Below are 19,697 nucleotides of genomic sequence, written 5' to 3' on the forward strand. Positions count from 1 at the left end.
CTTATCCAGACAGTCAGCACTGGAGAAAGGATACGCACTGCAGTTTCAAATACAAGTATAGACCAGAGATGCAAGGGAAAATACATTAGAAACTCTGCAGATCGTCTCCCCATGATGACCGTTGCATAGTCCTTTTGGTCTCCCATCTCACTAATTGCAACATGGCCGGGCTGCCACTGGTCTGCCAGCAGCAGCTATACTCAGTCCCTCACAAAGCACATTGCTTTATGGGAGGCAACATGCACCAGACGGCAACTCCCCAATCCTTCGCCTTTTTCACTCATCGGCCCTACACGTTCCTCAAATTGCACCCAGTGCATGTTAACGATGGCCCAATGCGATGGTTCTCAACCCACGGCCTGCAGGCTGTTTACAGCCCAATCAGCTCTCAGCTGCAGCCCATGTGACATACTCAGGGCCATACAGGTGGTATATCTATTATGTGGTTGCAGCTCACATCAGAGAGAGCTGCATATGTGGCCCACAATAATTGGACTGAGAATCTCTGGCCTGATGGTAACATGTAATCCAAGTACGGTTCTCCTCCAATGACTTCTATGGGTCCTCCTGACCATAGTTTACACCCAGCACTCCCTTGAGTACACATAGTTTACTCAAGTGATTTGCAGCACCATTTTTCCCTATTATACAAGAGGCGCTTTAGTAAATCCCACAGATATCCAGGTGGGAAAACAAATATAGAATTTCTAACCAAAATTATTTCAATAGAAAACCATTTACTTCAAAATAGTCAAATATTTATAAAAGACGTGGTACAGTGTCGGCAGACCAAGACTATTTCTTTCCTTCTGCAGAAATTGCCTACAGCAATAAATTAACTCCCAACCTCCTGATGCCTGGAATAATCGGGCTTGAGTTAACACACATACACAGAGGTGCTGCTGTGCAAGGAAACAATTTATTATTGTTTGCTTTAAAATACAACACTCGCAACACATTGCTCTGAGGGGCAGAAGGAGCAGAAAAGCTCCAGATAAGCACTCAAAAGTTCTGTGTATCAGAAGGTGTTATACCTGCAAAAACTGGTCTGATAAATCTGTAAATTATAATGTTTACTTTTCATAGAACGCCTTTCATCTGAGGTTCCCAAAGTGCTTGGAAAACATTCAACTCACCCCTGTAAAAGAAGCATTATTCTCTTTCTACTCTAGGGGAAAAAGTGAGGTACAGACAGGAGAAAGGATTATTTTCAAGGTCACTGCAGCATGGAGAATCACAGTCTTGTGCTAGCAGGGCTCACAGGAGCATGCAAAAAATAGCAACACTGATACTGCTGCAAAGGTGTACCCTAGCTTATAACCAAGGGGTCTAACCTGACAGTGGCAAGTCCAGGCCTTCACTGGTACAGCACTGTCCATTCTGCTATTTCTAGCGTGCTAGTAAAAACCCTGCTAACATGAGTCCATCTGCGCAGGCTGGGGGGCTTGCTAACAGCTGCAGTATAGGCATATACCAAATAAAAAGATCTGATCCTAACAGGTGCCGAGCAGTCACTAGCAGCAGCAGCAGCACTAGCAAGAGCATTCAAGAGCCCTGACGGCTTTCTCTGTTGCCTGTCTGGTTTTTGGAACTGAGACAAATGGAGACACTCACCAAGGATAAAATAGAGCCTGTGAGACGAGTTTATTTGACATCTCATAGAAGATTTACTTCAAATTTGGGATGACAGTTCGGATCCTTTCTGCTTGCACACAAACTGATTCACCCGAACAAAACTGTTTATTAAAGCTGAAGCAAAACCTTGCTGGTATAATTAAATGTTGTGCCTGGAAGGCCGGCACATCTTGCAACAACCTCAAAAGGTTTAAAATCTCATTTTCAGTACTGACGACTTAGACTGCTTTTACAAAATGGCAGTGGATTAAATCCCATTCAAAACTGATTAAATCTGAACTGAGGTAAGTGGGAGTTGCAGCATACAATCAAATTCCATTTTTTTCTGAGGATATTTACATGTACTTGAGGGCAGCTTTCAATTCTGAAAAGCAGAATGTTACCTTGCCAGCCTCCTCTAAGCTAAAAATCAGAAACCTCCAATTTTGTCTGTCAGTCACCGGCACTGACACACCATACACATGGAAATCAAAAAGGTGCCTTTGCAGTAACTGTCTCTTTTATATACACAACACCCCCCCTCCCCCAGCGCTGCATGCTTTCAGGTAGCCAAATCTGAGGAGAGGGTGTGAGGTAACCACGATTCAAATGAATGTTGTGTCCTAAGAATGGAAGTGCAGATTACCTAATTTTAATAATGATTCAGACATCAGTATAATCACTGTACAATTTGTTTCACTTCAGTGTCCTAGCATTAATCATGGACTATACCCACACACAACGTCCAGCAGGATGCAGTACACCGGAGGACAGATTTTCAAAAGACCTTGGGGCCAGATTTTCAAGCCATCAGCACACACAACTCGAGACAGATTTTCAAGGCAGCTCAGCTTCCACTGAGCACTTAAAGAAAAGCCAGGTTTTCACAAATGCTCAGCAACCAGCGCTTCCAAATTTTCAAAAAAGCCCTAGCATATTTCTCTTCTGAACATCTCCACTTAGTCTTGGTATTTTGGACCCGAGCTTTTCTGAAAGCGTAGCCTACAGGGATTTATGAGCACATCTCCAACACACATTGAACTTGGTTCCTATCTCTGTTATACTGATGTAAATCAGGAGCAACTCCCCTGTCAGTGAATTACATCAGCATGTTTGAGCTCTGAATCAGGTATGACACGGAAAAATCCTTGCTTGTTTCTTACATAAAGGCATCAGTAGACTACTAGAATGTTTCTTTTCCCTTTGTTTAGGACATTCCGTGTTTTGTGACAGTTTAGGATAGTTAATATTAATAAGCTGTTCCTCATATTAAAAATCTTTTCTGGTGCTCCAAACTGTTCTGTATCATGGAACTCTCATCAGTTGAAGGGTTTTTACTACTTAATTCTACAGAATGGTTTTTCTTGCAAAGCCTGAAGAACTGCCATCAATTATCTGCATTTTGAAAATAGGAACAAAGCCTTTTAGGCAAGGAAACAGCCTTTCAAACATTATCTAATTAGCAGTTAAACCTGTGGCTACACCACGATATAAGAAAAAAATCATTAGATTAAATCAACAAGTGAGAGAGACACAGACCTGATAAGCTGAAATTCCACTCTCGCACTAGGGAGCTTTCCCCAGTCTCGAACAGCAGAAATGTACCGGAATGTACAGAGAAGGCAGGAGATGCAAAGAGGGGGAGCTGTGGTCCACCTGAAAGACTTCCTGGGCACAAGCTGAGGTGGGGGGGGCAAGTAAAGGCATAGTCACTGGGCCAAAAACTACATTATGCAGATCCAGAGGCCCCAAACCTCCACAAAGCAATAGAAGAAAAAACAGGAGTTTCCCTCTCCCTTCAGTCCAGGGGGTTCAAAAAGCAATTGAGGGGGTGCTGCATAGTTAATGAACCTCCCCATTCCGAAAGGATAGTTCCTCCTTGGAAAAGAGCAGAGGCAACCATTCTGTAAACTGCTGATTATTAATATTTGTAGTACCATAGCACCTAGAATCTCACCGTGCTTGATGCTGTAGGAACCCAGAATGAACAGCAATCCCTTAAACACATACCTAATTGCAGCCAGTGAGTAGTCAGCAGTAAGTGTGCATAATCAATCAAAGAACTGCCACACCCCTGTGTTTAAGTGTCTGCAATGCTCTGCCAGTTGGAAAGATCTGAGACCAAACTTATTGTCACTCCTGTCTAGGGATGTAAGGGACTTATCGACAAGTTGACTCGTCGCTCCCCCCACTCCCCGGCTGCCTTTTCAGAAAGAGGCAGCAAGGGGTGGGAAGAGGAAACGGTGCAGGGGGAAGAACAGGCTTAAAAGCCGGTTCCCCCCAGCTCCAGCTCCTTGGGCAGGGAGAGGGGTACAGCAATGGTATTTCACCTTTGAAATGGACAAGAGCCCCTGCTGGGACTCTTGTACATTTCAAAGGTGGAACACCATGTGGCTCTTCCACCTTTGAAATGTAGTGACAGCAGGTGGGCTCTTGCTACATTTCAAAGCGCAAGCGCCCTTATTAACTGATCAAACAGTTGATAGAAATTCCATTGACTATTTTATTAGTTGATTAATCTAATTTAAACATCCCAACTCTGGTCCCAATTATGTGTTTGGATTCTGGTCTTTCAGAGGTGAAAGGCTTGAGGTTTTTTCCACCACCCTGCATTTTTAATATACACTAAATTGGCAAAGCCATGTATTGTACACTAATCCATCAAGTGGGGAATACTGAAAAAAGAAGAATGAGTGAAAACACTACAGAAAAACCTCTTATAATCACAGACTGCTTTACTGATTCCATCCAGAATACTCTGGAGGACAAAAGAGAAGATAACAGATTTTGTTGGCCTCTTACCTATGGATTTACTGATGATATGGTAAAGGCATGCCACCTCTATATTAGAGGCTTTTCAGTGGAGGTGGTTAAAACTACATTCTGTGTACAAAATCACAGCAAAGAAATACCTTTTAAGTGCTTTTTCAAATGAAAATGGTTCTTTTATAAATCAATTTATTTTCATTTATTTGTAAAGGATTTTTATATAATCTGCCACAGTCTTTATAAACAGGAATTAAAATTGTGACAGGTACATAATTTTCTAGTTGGCAGAGTTGCCAGTCTATATTTTTCTTTTTATTTTGTGTATTTTTTATTTTTACTGCTGTAAAAATTATCCCTTAAAAGTTAATTCATCTCCCATACGGCAGTTAAAAAAAGATCTAGAGTAGAGTTGAATTTTTATCATTTTCCTTATCACAGCACAGTTATCATTTCGTTACTATGCTCTGAAATGGATACAATTATACGCCAAGGTCAAGGCAGCCATACAGGGTGGTATTCACACTACAGTTCCATTTTATGAACTTCAGAACTGTTGCTTCTCAGATATTCAGTTGGAATGAATAAAATTTGTGCTGTGAAGCTGTCAGTCCAATTATGCAGTCACTGCTTCCATATTTTGCAGATTGTGTATTTCAAATGGTTGAGGGGATGTAGAGGGAGAAAGGAAAAAGTGGATACATCTACAAAAGGGCATGATCTGGCTCAAAACACAAAACACAGACCAGTTTGAAAAGAAAAGGAAGGAAACAGCAATAATAACTTCATAACAAATAAGCTATTCTGGGGCTCTGTATCCATTTGATATTATTATAGAGGTATAATGGCAGCCTCATTTGTAGAGTCCTGAAAATCCACAGATATCCGCAGATGTGGATGCAGATATCTCCAGCTCCTTTTTTGTGGTTATCGATGCAGATACAAATTTTGTATCTAGAACCCTGCAAATTTGCAGATATCCGCTCTATATCCACAGGTATCCACATCTGTTGATGTTAATATGAATATCCATGGTTCATTTTTGTGGATACAAATTTTGCATCTCCGCAAGGCTCCACTCATTGAGACTTAGACAGATGTATTTTAGAGAGAAGAGAAAATTATGTAAATACATATTCTTATATCTTGTTTTATTGAAAATGTTAGAGCAGGGGGGAAAAAGCTGGAATGAACACCAAGAACAACTTGATAGGATCAGAGGTGATAAAGCTAGTGATCTTTATTCTCAGTTGCTCATAAGCAACCCCAAACTCAGGATAAGAATAAAGCCTTCAGCAGTTTTTCAACTTGGCCCACCAGTGTATGAATGCGTTAAAATTCAGTTGACAGTGGAAGGAATGGGCTAAAGAACCTATTAAAAAGCCTTTGGTTTCCTAAACTCATTTGCTGGACAACCTCACCAATGCTACTTGTTTACAGCCTTCCAGGTTTCAAGAAAATGAAGGCAGGTGGTGTTAATTATGTAGCGTAGCCTTTAAAATTCTGTTTGGCAAGTCAAGACTCAATTTTCCTCTCATAACACACATTTTTACTTCTGTCTGCAAATAGACCATGGATTCATTTCCATATAAAGAGCTCTAAATACAAAGGGCCTAACCCTACAGAAATTTTACACACATGAGAAGTCCCAAATTAATTCATTAAAACAGCCTAAGCCATTCTGCAACTCTCTCTTTTGGCAACTTAGAAGCATTAATGAACATTAAAGAGTGCTCTGTCCAGCTCTTAAGGAAAGGGCTGAAAATTATAAGGCAGAACAGTTCTTCTTTAGAGGGTGATTTTCTAGCTTCACTGAAATCTATGCAAGGTTTGCCATGCTACAATGGAGCCAGGATTTAGTGTGAAAGTATGTACAGAAAAACTACACATGTTTATTCTACTACACAGGATGTTGTCATATTTTCAAAATCTGTTTCACATGTTACAGTCTGCCTCTCAGAAAGGAGCCACTTTTATATTAGTTCAAGAATGAGTCAACATATAATCTCTTGTGAGATCAGGATATAAGAGATAGGCTACTTAGATGTATTCATGTATAAATGGATTTTTGTTCCACAAGGAGAAACAATGCTTTTGGAATGCAGGTGGTTTACCAGGATACATTTTTATGATTACTGGCAAACCTACAGTGATGCAACCAACTCTCATTGAGTTCAACAGGAGTTAGGCGCCTAAATATCTTTGAGGATCTGGGTCTTGGTTTCTGGTTTGGATTACAAGAGCAGCAAATAATACAACTCCCCACAAAGTACCTGAAACACTGGGTGGTTTCTTCTTCTAGCCTTGCAAAAAACCACAAAAAACCACAAAAAAACCCATACAACACTACTTTTGGTGCGATGCAGAGTTCTTGCACTAGTTTCCAGCAGCTGGCCTGCTAGACAAACTTATAATAATCCTGTGTTCCCTCTTCTTCTCTCTCCCTCTCCCTGCTTTCATTCCAATTTCATCACCAAAGAAGTCTAAATAATAGGATGGATGAACTAGAGTGCCTTGTTTCAAATGAGGATATTGATATAATAAGCATCACAGAAATGTGGTGGAATGACTATTCAATGAGACACAGTACTGCCAGAGTACAAACTCTATCAGGAAGAGCAACAGAACAGGTCATGCTGGTAGGGGAGTGGCACTACATGTGAAAAAAATGTATAGAATCAAATGAAGTAAATATCTTAAGTGAACCAAACTGAACCAAAGAATCTCTATGGAGAGTAATGCCATGCTCTGATAAGAAGAGTATAGCAGCACAAGTATTTTACTGACCACATGACAGAGATCGTGTCTGTGACATGTTCAGGGAGAAGAGAGAGGCTATTAAAATAAAAAACTCAATAATAATGGGGGATATTAATCACCCCCACATGGATGAGTACATGCCAGCTTGGGGTGGGATACAGACATACAGCAGGCCACAACAGTAGCACTTAATTTCAGAAAGAGGGACTACACAAAAATGAAGATGTTAGTTAAGCATACATTAAAAAGTACAGTGCCAAAAGAGAAATCCCTGAAAGCTGCATGGAAACATTTATGGGACACCATAATAGAGGCTTAATTTAAATGTATACTACAAATGAATTAAAAAAAAATAAGAGAACTGAAAAACTTCCACCACGGCTAAACCAGAAAGGGGTATGAAACGGCTGCCATATGAGCAAAGATTAATAAGACTGGGATGTTTCAGCTTGGAAAAAAGATGACAAGAGGGATATGGTAATGGTCTATAAAATCATGAGTGGTGTGGAGAAAGCAGATAGGAAATGTTATTTACTCCTCATAACATAAGAAGTAAGAGTCACCAAATGAAATGAATAGGCAAGCGGGTATAAAACAAACAAAAAAGGAAGTATTTCTTCTCACACAGTCAATCTGTAGAACTCCTTGCCACAAGATGTTGTGAAGGCCAAGACTATACTGGGGGGGGGGGGGAAGGGGGAGGGGAGAATTCATATAGGTCCATTGGTGGCTATTAGTGAGGATGGTCAGGATGATGTTCCTATCCTCTGTCAGAAGCTGGGAATGGGTGAAAGGGGAGGGAATCACTTGATAACCTGTTCTGTTCATTCCCTCTGGGGCACCTGGCATTGGCCACTGTTGGAAGACAGGATACTGGACTAGATGGACCTTTGGTCTAACTCAGTTGAGTCTGTCTTATATTCTTAATTTTTCAACACTTAGCACATGTTTAACTTCAAGCTGTTTTAGTGGTATCATTGAAGGCAATAGAAATATTCAGTATCTGTATAATAAGCATGTGCACAAGTCTTTTGGGGCCAATATCTGCAACAGCTCCAGCTCTCAAAACAACTTTCCCCTCCCTTCCTAGCAAAGAAAGAGTTCGATAACATTTACACAGAAAAATAAAAAAAAACCAATAGAATGGATTCTAAAATGTGAGGTTGTGTAAGTGTTTCCTCTGAGTCAAAAGTACTGCAGAGACAGGGTTGCTAATCAAGATATTTCGGCACTTCATAGCTAAACCAAGAAGTACAGAGAAACATATGGACATTTCTCAAAGGCTTGGTTATACACAACCTTGGTGCTATACACCCCACGTGGCAGAAAGTCTATGGAATGGGTGGACCCATACTCAATCTGCTGCTGTATCTAAGTGATCACACTTTAAAATACACAGTTCATAGCCCTTTCCCCCAAAAACCCTGTAAAGTGTCACAAACCTGTGGTCTTTCAAAAATTAACAAAATTACTGTACATACTGTGCTATGCTCAAGCACATATGTATATTTATTAATGTACAATCAACTTCAAAGAAAGCAGAGCGCACGTGCTTTATTAAGCTCAACCTAACTCTCACATTTCTTTAAAAAAAAGTGTGATAATTATGAGTACAAGAAACAATGAAGAATAACTTTTAAAGTGCTTTAAAAAACCACCCAACAATATGCAGAGCAGTCAACAGTGGGTGAATGGTTATGAAACTTGCAGCACACAGTTATCTTTTAGAATACAGAGCAAAAATGAAATATTTTCACCCAGGGACTTGTTTTGGAATGTTTTTACATGATGAAAGAGAGAAAGCCCATGCCATTTCTAATTAGGACCTTTTAATACCCTGATGCTATAGCAAACTGCAAGCACAGTCTGCATTATGGCAGGGTTGGAGAACCTTTTTCCGGCCAAGAAAATCAGCCAGTGGATACACACAAACACTAGGATTATCGGATGGTTTCAAAAAAATACCAGACACACTTGATCTCAGATCGGGGGAAGAGAGGGGGGACCAGCCGGGAGGGGAGCAGGACTAGCCAGGGGAGATTGGGGGGGAGGTGAGGGGACCGACCGGCGGGAAGCAGGGCTGACCAGGAGGGAATGGGCGGAGCAGGACTGGCCGGGGGGGGGGGGGGAGGGGGGAGAGACTGGCCGACGGGGAGCAGGGCTGGCTGGGAGGAGGTCGGAGGGAGCAGGGATGGCTGGGGGACATCAGGGTAGGGGGGAACCGGCCAGCAGGAAAACGGGCTGGCCGGGGGGGTGGAGGGGGTCAGGGGGAGCAGGGCTGGCTGGGGGGGGGGGGCAAGAGAAATCAGCCAGTGGGAAGTTGGGCTGGCCAGGATGCATGCACATCCCAGCATGCTGCCCGTCCCGCGCACGGTCCTGGTGGGCCGCATGGGCGAGTCCAGTCCTGGGGATTCCATCCCACCCTGGTCCTGCCTCAAGTCCACCCCCTCCTCTCTACTGTGTAGTTGCATACTGCCTGGCTGGTAGACAAGCTCATGCTGCGTGAGCATGTCTACCAGCCAGGCAATATGCAACTATGTACGGATACTCATGATAATAATAAAACTTACTTAATTAGAAAATACCGGACACATATGTCGGTATTTTCTCAGTTTGTTTCCTGGACAGAAAGCTCAAATACCGGACTGTCCAGTACTGTCCAAAACTGGTCACCTGGCAACCCTAACAAACACAAGCTGAAAAAAACATCACTATTCACCTACGTTAAATGCTACAAAGATGGGAAGCAAACAAGACTTGCCATGGGTCAGATCGAATTAAGGCCACAGGCTGTAGGTTACACAGCCCTGCATTATGGAAATGTAATTCTACGGTCTCCACATACTGCTCACATGTTATTCTCTCTGATTGCAACACCACTCTATGGCACTTAGTAGGGCTTGCTCAGTGATTTGAAAAAGAAACCAGGGACTTCATCTAGGTGCTTAATTGGGACTCATCCAAATACAGACACTTACTTAGGTACCTAAATAGGAGTTGTTGTGTACTGAGCTCTGTTGAAAATCTGGTCCTTTGCTTCTAAATCAAACAGAAACCAGCTAATTACATTAAGTCAAATCAGCTTAGCTGTGTCTGGTTGCAATTGTGCAAGGACGTTTTTGTTTTAATCATCATATACGGTTGTAAAAAAAAAATCCATTAACTTAAAAAAGAGCACAGGTCTTTAAAAAGACAACAGGGACTTGAAACAGAAAACACAATGCTGTGAATTTTTGATGTGGTGAGCCATGCACACAGCTCTTGTTTACAGAGTATAAACTGCACGTATAATTCCTCACGTACCATACTGATAATTGTCCCCATGGTGTATGCAAGCAGCATTACAGGGGTAATAATTATAGGGGTAGCAATTACAGGGGTAGCAATTGTTTTTCCTACTGTCTGGCAGATGTGACAAGGACTGTGTTAATTAATTTTAATAGCATTTTAGTATTTTTTCCTGTTTATGGAAAGTATTCTCTTATAAAGCGCTAGCTACCGCTAGCTGAGTATCTGTTCAGCTACAGCTATATTCTAAAAGGTTCATCAGTAGTTATATAAATTAGCCCCCAAAATATGTTTTTGCTAGATTCTCTTGCTCTCTTGTGTTCCTATCAGAGGGAGTCACAGAGCAACAACTGTCACAGGGTCTGGACTCTAAATATAATCGTTTTCACAGATTCATGGAATCCTAAGACTGGAAGGGACCTTGACAGGTCGTCTAGTCTAGCCCTGTGCACTCATGGCAGGACTAAGTATTATCTAGACCAGAAGTGGGCAATAATTTTTGCAGGGGGGACACTTCATGAATTTTAGTATTTGGTCATGGGCCAGGCCCCCAGAAAGGGCCAGGGCCTCAGGTTAAAAAGGGTGGTTCCCTCTAGAGACTACACCCCCTGGTGGGGGGAGGAGACTTTGTACTCTCCCCAACCATCAGACCAATCGGGACTTGGGGGTGGGGGAGCACACAAAGTCTCTCGCCCCTCCACCATCACCCTGCCAGGGGCACACAGCACTTAGAGAGAACCGCCAGCCGTTTTGTACAGTTGGTGGTTTCCCCCTAGGTGCCATACACCCCGGCAAAGGGAGGAAACGTCGCACACTCCCCTGCTTCCAAGCCAATCGAGAACCGCCAGCCACTTTGAACAGTGAATGACTTTGCTGCACTTCCCGGCCCATAGGACTCGATTGGCCTCGGGGTGCGGGGGGGGGGGGGGGAAGCGATCAGCAGGGCGGGCCACAGGCCAGTTCTGAACCACAGGCCATATCTTCCCCACCCCCTGATCTATACCATCCTTGACAGGTGTTTGTCTAACTTGCTCTTAAAAATCTTCAAATGATGGGAGATTCCACAACCTCCCTGGGCAATGTATTCCAGTGCTTAAACACCCTGTCAGTTTTCCCTAATGTTCACCCTAAACCTTTCTTGCTGCAAATTTAAGCCCACTATTTCTTGTACTATCCCCAAAGGTTCATGAGAACAATTTTTCTCCCTCCTCCTTGTAATAATCTTTTAGGTACATGAGAAACGTTATGATGTCCCCCCTCAGTCTACGTTTTTCCAGACTAAACAAACCCAATATTTTAATCTTCTCTCATAGGTCATGTTTTCTTCGGCCTTTAATACTTTTTGTTGCTCTTCTCTGGACTTTCTCCAATTTGTCCACATCTTTCTTGAAATGTGGCTCCCAGAACTGGACACAATACTCTGGTTGAGGCCTAATCAGTATGATATACAGTGGTAGAATTACTTCTTGTGGCTTCCTTACAACACTTCTGCTAATACAGAAATTCCCTGACTTATGAACGAGTTATGTACCAAACATCTGGTCGAAACTCGATCTGTTCATTAAGTCAGACTCCATTTAAATGTGACCGCTCTGTTCATAAGCGCAGATAGCGCATTCATAACTCAGGGACTGGCTGTAATGCGCTTAATGGGAGGTTGATCATAAGTACAAATGGTCGTAAGTTGATGCGTTCGTAACGTGGGGACCATCTGTACAGGCCAGAAAGAGATTTATTTTTTTTCCAGCAGTGTTACATTGTTGACTCATATTTAGCTTGTGATCCACTGTGACCCTAAGATCCCTTTCCGCAGTCCTCCTTTCTAGACAGTCATTCCCCATTTTGTATGTGCGCAATTGATTGCTCCATCCTAAGTGAAGTACTTTGTATTTATCCTTACTGAATTTCACCCTCTTTACTTCAGACCATTTCTCCTGTTGGTCCAGATCATTTTCAGTTTTCATCCTATCCTCCAAAGCTGTTGAGATCATCCACAAACAGAGTTTACTCTCTATACGATTATCGAAATAATTCATGACAATATTAAACAGAACTGAACCCAGAAGTGATCCCTGTCTTATGCTATTTCTGCTGGCTCGTGAACCATGACAACCCCTCTCTGAGAACAGTTTTCCAAACAGTTTAATATCTGGCACATTAACTAAATCACAACGGCCTGTATTTGCCCTCATCAGTGCAATTCTATGCAAGACGGAACACTGATTCATATGGTTGAGGCATGGGCAGAAGCGGATTTCAGAACAGAGCTGGGTTTGAAACTACCAAATCCAATGGCTCCCCAGTCAGACAGTAGGAAGGGCTCTCCCTCCAGAATGCACTGGTATCACTCTCATGCTGGGACTCGATGCAGGGTGACCCTCCCAAAGATGGAACCTCTTCGTGTAACCCCCCACCGGGCAGATTCGAACCTGGGGCCTCTGGAGTGTATAGGAGCCTCTACAGCTTTGAGCTATAAAGCCGGAAGACTTTCAGGTTAAGCTGTAGAGACCCCTTGTTCTTATCTTTCGCTGTAAATGGTCTAAGTGCCACTATATGGGACAGTGAACCACACTGGGGCTATAGCTACACTGCAGGATTTTTCTGGGATATCAGAGGTATCCCGAAACACCCCCCCCCCCACCACCACCACCACGTGCAGGGAACGTGTTTGCTCTTGCGCCTTTTTTTTCCACTCTTTCGGGGAGCCCTGTATATCTTGTTCTACAAGGCATAAAGTCTCCTCCGAAAGAGGAGGCTTTTTTACCATTTGGCCCCATCTAGACGGGGCCAAATGGCGAAAAGCCTCTTCCGGAAAAGCAATCGGAAAAAGCTATAGCATAGACCTAGCCTAGGTGTGTGGGATACTCTCTCTCAGAAGCAAGCGCTACTCTCCAGAAGAGGAAGAGATGTCAGAAGGGTGAGGGCTGGTGCAGAAGGCAGAGCTATAAAACACGTACCCAGAGTCCTGGGACACACCGATGTCTATAACTCCCGTGTTTCTGATCTTTTCACTCGGGCAGAGTTTGTAGGAAGATTTGCCTGGTGGGAAGGAGCAGTCACTATATGCAAAAAAGAATCAAGGAAAGGGTAGGGGTTAATATTGTTATGAGCTGGGTGAAACCTTTTTTTATTTTTAGGGGCTAAGTTAAAACCTCTTTTTACTGATGTATGTATAAGTCCCCCATTTGAAACAGGCATAAGAGACCATTAAAAGCCACACCTCACACTCACCCTAACAGAGCCTGTCCAGATTGGCAGAAAGTTTGAATGGATATTGGGAATCAGAAAGAAAAGAAAAGAAAATCAATCCAGTGAGCCTCATCCTCAGTTCAACCCAACCCCCAACACAGACTTCTTCCATTGACCTAGCTATTGCCTTTTGGAGAGGTAGTTTACCTACATCTATGGAAAACCCCCTTCCGCCAAGGCAGAAAGCACCTATGCTATGTTGCATACCCATAGCTGTATCATTTTTGAGTAGATGCCTACCTGTCGTGCAGACTTTACGCCTCAGGAGATGGAATATTACACAGTCTGTTATGGAGCAGGGACGCAGCTCAGATTCCCAGCTAGTCTAGACCTGCTTTACCCAGCCTCCAATGCCTTTTGGGTTGCAAAGACTTACCGTACCAGATAGGTCACTTACAGGTCTACTCCTTCCAGGGGACTTGAAACCCAGAACAAGTTTAAAACAAAATAAACAAACTCTTCCCTATCCTCCAGGGGATCTGCTAGGTACCCATCTTGGCCCTGGCCCATGTTTACTTGCACAGAAATATCCCCACATCCACCCTCTCTCTGCTTGCTTCCCTCTGACTGAGAAGGACTCTTTCTTTTAAGTCACACCTCCTCCCTCCGTGCTTCTCAGGTGGGGCTGACTAGACCTTCAGTAGTCCATTAACCAATTTCTGTCTTGAATAAAAGGCTGGCATGCCCCATTACACAGCCCTACATACCTATGCAGACAAGACGACGAATATTCTATACCACCTTACCAACGGCCTTTTCACGGCAATTAACCCAGTTTTATTCTCTACATCATACAAAACCCAACTAAAACTAGTGGTCACGAAAGTGTCATGCAAATTCTAGCACCTAAGAAAATTATGTTTAAACTAAAGGCATTGACTTAAGAAGGCAAGGTCTTGAGATTATTTCATAATCATGGTTTAAGCCAAATATTGAAGGAAACTACTCAAATTACATTAACTTCCAAATGAATACAAGTACAGATTAGATCACTCCGTTCAAAATAAGTAAACAGTATAAAGAAAAGTTCTTCTTGCTCAGTGCAAAAGGCTGCATTTGAGATGACCCATGAGAGCGCTCTTTTCATCTTGCCTTTTATTATTCTTGTAATGTAACTACTGCAAACAAATTCTATCTTCATATTTATTTATCACACACAATGGAATTCTCTGGGCCATTACCATATCCTGTTGCTAAAAGAAAATGTACTTAAACTAAAATGCCAACAGATCTACATGAAATATAAAACAAGGACACCCTTTACCAAAAAGTGCTCTTCAAAAATTAGTGACCTTCATTTACAGTCTTGTTTAGCAGCTGGATTTTCAGGTAAGATAAAATGCCAAATAAGTGATTATCAATTAACTTACTATTCTCTTTCTTATGCAAAACATTTTGGTTCTTGCAGTATCCCTTGACAAAAAACAGCTCATTTCCATCATTAGGAGCTGAAGTCACTGCTAGAGAGATAGAGAGAACAAATCAAGGGACCTAAACACTGCAGTGAATACTAAAAAATCTCAACAAATGGCATCACATCATCCTCATCTTTTATGGTAAATCCAGATGAGGTGTTATTTATACATTGATATTCATTCCCTTTACAGATACAAATAAACCTCACAACAAACATTACCCTGCATACAACAGCATATGCCAAAAAGGATTACAAAAGTCCATAAAATGTTACCAAAAAAGCAAGTGGTAATGCTGAGGTGACAAATGGGTCTACAAATTAACTCAAATAGTGAGCTTCACTGTAAGAAGTATTTAGAAGTTCATAAGATGTTACAATGACCTATAAAAATAAATGTTGATGAGAAAAGGTATGAAAGGGAGACAGAACAACTGAATTAGTCCAAAAACAAAGGCCAAGTTGATATAATCCAAAGACTGTGTTGAAATGATGCTTGTTATATACGGGAAGATGTGGAGCTGGAAAGTGATGAGCCAAAATCAGTATGTAAATTATTAGGCTTAATTGATGGGCCAAACAATGAGGGGATGGCCTAGTCTACTGATCGCTCTCTTTTTGGATCCTCAAAAGAAAAAAAAATGTTGTGGGAATAGTACGAAAGAGCAAAAAGACGACAAAAGAACAGAGGCTACTAGTCTGAGCTATACCATCATTGCTAAATATATTCTGAATGTGGATGGTATAAAAATCCTTCCTTGGTTTTCCTTCCACCACCACCTTTTCAAAGCACAGCAGCTGGTAACACGCAGAACTTTTTCCAGGCATTGCATCGTAAACGAGCCAAAACTTAATGGAGAAAAGTTGCCATGACACACGTAGCCATACACACTCCCAAATTTCAGCGAGTCAGAGATGTAGAGTAACTGTAGTTTAGTGCACAGGCCTTGGAGCCTGCTTTCCAATCCTAGCTCTGAGAAAACCTCCCTGAATATCCTTGCAGAAAATACTTAATCTCTCTGAGTTTTACCACTTGTAAACTTGGGGATATGGCCACCGCATAGGACAGATGTGAGAATTACTTAATTAATGCTTGCAAAGCATTTTGAGATCCTTAGCTGGAAAACACTACTCTAAGTAAAGGAAGTATTAGCATTAGCCACTATGCAAATCAGACAATACCATAGGGACCTTCGCAGTCAACCAAAAGGATCAAAACCAACAAGAAATACACAGGTAAATTCTGACATGCCATCTTACACAAATACACAAAGAGATTGTGAAAGTCAGTTAAACAATCATGGTTAACTTGTTTGACTTTCCCACAGAGGTAAGCCCTCCTTATTGAAAATATTAAAATTATCCTAGCAGGATAGAACAACTCCTCTATTAGCCACTTAGTGACTTTCCAAGGTCTCTAGCAAAGCCACTGCTGAACAGCCAAGCAGAAGTGGCAAGAATCTGTTAAGTAAGAGCAGGAGGGCCAGCCATTTTGCCGCACAATTAATAGGAAAATGGGTGAGCTGGATCAGGCAGAGGGTACAGATGACTATGCAGCAAGCTCTTTTCCTCGAATGCACAGATAATGCCATGAGCCTTCCTGTGCCAACAATGCACTTTTGGTAGAAGAGGCAACAGAGGGACGGGAAAGAGGTCTTGCTGGCCGCACAGAGGGGGACATAGACTACATCAGCTGAGGATCTGATGCACTGCATCTTGAGCTGGTCTGGTCGCTCTAGTTGCCAAAGGAATCCCTGCCACTCGTGATCTTGCTCCCACATTAAGCCAGGGCAGGACGTTCAGGTGCTCCCAATCAGCCAACCCTACTACACAGGGCCGCATTATTCCTCTGTGGGCTTCACTCCACATGTTTGTTTCCTGTGGGATTGTGAGGAGAAGTATCCTGCTTCCTCTGACAGCTCAAGACACGTCATTAGCAGGAGGAAACACCAACGCCTTTATGGAGCATACACCATCGTGCTCTACTAAACAAATTCTTTGGGTCCTGATACTGACTCCATTTTAGAAGTCCTACTGACCATGCTACACACCTTGACGGGCCTAGGAAGTGTATAACAGAAGCTGAGGGAGGGTCAGCCTCCCCAAACCTCTACTAATGCTTCCCATCACAGCGAACACTCTAGGCCCCGTGCTTTGGGGGTCCCCTGCAGCAGCTGCCTCAATCGTCCAATGAACGGGACCCTGGGGGCCCAGGGCAACATTGGGAATTACCTGGGGCTACAGAAGGGATCCACCACCCTCGCTCTGCACTTACTGCAGCAGTAAGAGCTGGAGCTACTCAGAAGCCTGCTCCGCTTCACCACCCTCTCTCAGCCCACTGCGCTCTGCTTTACCACCATGTTGACAGGACAAGCGAGTCACTCAAAAGATTATTTTAAAGTGCTAGCGATGCTTACCAACAATAAATGTCATTGTCCATATATGCATCTCTCCACCTGAAAATATTCTATGCCAGCAAAACTAAACTACATATTCAAGCAGATAGGTGGCTAGAACCCAGAGGCTAGAGGATGTAAAATGCTGTTGTTTTATTGAAGTCAATGGTGTCATGACAATTTACACCCGCTGAAGAGCTGACCCATGGTTTGTAAATGCACATGGACACTACAATCAAGGACAAATTCCATAGCAATGTATTGTTTTGTAATCATGTGTTGCATCAAGATATGACTCGCCCTCATTTACAGAAACACTGCTAAGCAGTTTAGGTCCTAATATTGACCTACTTTAAAATGGTTGCAGTCTGGTGGAGAACACCCTCCGAATTCTAAAAACCTTTCAAAAACAAAATGAGAGCGGAAAATATATTATTTTGTTCTTGAGTTGGCTTCTGGCTGGTATTTTAACATGTTCAATAATACTATTTCAGGAACAGCTGCCGATAGGGATGTAAATTGTTTAAACATTACATTTAACCCATTACCCGGGATCCCACAGCAGAGAGATGCTCCAGCACAGCCGGGCCCGTCGTAGGTAGGGGACTGCTCCAATCCCAACAAGCTCAAGAACCCCCTCCTCCACCCATATTGGGCTGGGAACTGCTCCAGCTGGCCAAGCTGCCAGTTAACCAATTACCCCAGAAAGCATGCTGGTAAGGGTGATGTTTACCAAGTAACCAATTAACCCTTTACATCCCTAGCTGCCAGTAAACAACAAAAAACTCAAACAACTACAGCAAGGGCAGAGTTTTGGGAGGGTGGGGGCAGCCGCCATGTGCTCTGGGACACGGCTTGCTTTTCATCCCGTTCCCTGGACTACTAGTCAGTGAGAGGAATGTACTTGCATTCCCTGCATACCTCTCACACTTGACTGGTGAGCTCCCTTCACATCGAAGGATATAGACTCTTCCCCCACTCAATCCCATAACAGACCCCTAAACTCTGGCTGAGTTCTTGAAGTCCTCAAGTCATGACTGGAAGACTTGAAGCGACAGAGAATCCACCATGTACACAAGTTTAAACCTGCAGGTGGTCTATGCCTCATGCTGCAGAGGAAGGCAAATAAAAACACCAGGGTCTCTGCCAATTTGACTCAGTAGGAAATTCCTTCCCACCCCCAAATATAGCAATCAGTTAGAACGTGAGCATTTCAGCAAGACCCAACAGCCAAACCTCTAGGAATGAATCCACTGTAATAACTCAGAACCCTTCCCATCTAGTGTCTCATCACCGGCCATTGGGGATATCTGCTATTCGTAAAAGCGACAAGGAGTCCTAATTATTAGAGCATAAGCTCATAAGTTTTTGTGGGCAAAGATCCACTTAGTCAGGTGCATCTGACAAAGTGGGTCTTTGCCCACGAAAGCTTATGCTCCAATAAATGTTAGTTTATAAGGTGCCACAGGACTCCTCGTCGCTTTTGCAGATTCAGACTAACACGGCTACCCCTCTGATACTTGCTATTCATAGTCATAAATCGGATACATGCCATTATAGGCAGCCTCACCATACCATAGTACCCTATGTAAACTAATCAAGTTCAGTCTTCAAGCCAGTTAGGGTTTTTTTTACCCCACTCCTCCACCCTGGAAGGCTGTTCCAAAAATTTGCTCCTCAGTTGGTTAGAAACCAACCTGAAGATGGCCAGTTTATACCCATCTGTGTCAACAATGGTACTTTACTCAAACTGGGGATATAAAAATGTAATTGGTTAAACCGTTAACCAGTGTCCAGTACCCATGTGGTAGCCAGGAACCAGGGTAGTGGTAACCCTTGGGCAGGAGCCAAGAGCCACCATGCTAGAGCGGCCTGCCCTGCCCATACCCCCTTTAACCAGTTAAATGATTACACATAGGAGTAGCTGCATTTACCAGTTTAACCAACTGAATGGGATGTTACATCCTTGATTCAAATAATTCCTCCCCTTCCCTGGTATTTATCTATCGGATTTATTTACAGAGAGCAATCATCTATTTCCACAATCGTCTTTTGGTCAGGCTAAACAACTGACTTTTCTCTCTACAAGTAGGTATTCCAGTCCTCTGATCATCCTCGCCACTCTTTTCTACACCTCTTTCGATTTGAATTTGTCTTTCTTAACCATGAGAGACCAGAACTGCACATGGTATTCCCGATGAAGTCTCATC

The 19,697-nt window shown here is 42.8% G+C and overlaps 1 protein-coding gene across 16 annotated transcripts in view; it reads right to left on the reverse strand.

The window, feature by feature from the left end:
• Nucleotides 1-19,697, reverse strand: part of PLCB4 (phospholipase C beta 4) — a 329,261-nt gene that overhangs the window by 244,889 nt on the left and 64,675 nt on the right. For 5 of the 16 annotated variants that reach the window (XM_075925701.1, XM_075925696.1, XM_075925697.1 and 2 more), the window contains one exon: nucleotides 13,386-13,487. The exons of the other annotated variants lie outside the window; for them this stretch is intronic. The gene's annotated coding sequence lies outside the window, so the exon portion shown is untranslated. The remainder of the gene's footprint in view (nucleotides 1-13,385; nucleotides 13,488-19,697) is intronic. 16 annotated transcript variants of the gene reach the window in all.

Source organism: Pelodiscus sinensis, chromosome 3 (assembly GCF_049634645.1).
Source record: "Pelodiscus sinensis isolate JC-2024 chromosome 3, ASM4963464v1, whole genome shotgun sequence".
Classification (NCBI taxonomy): Eukaryota; Metazoa; Chordata; order Testudines; family Trionychidae; genus Pelodiscus; species Pelodiscus sinensis.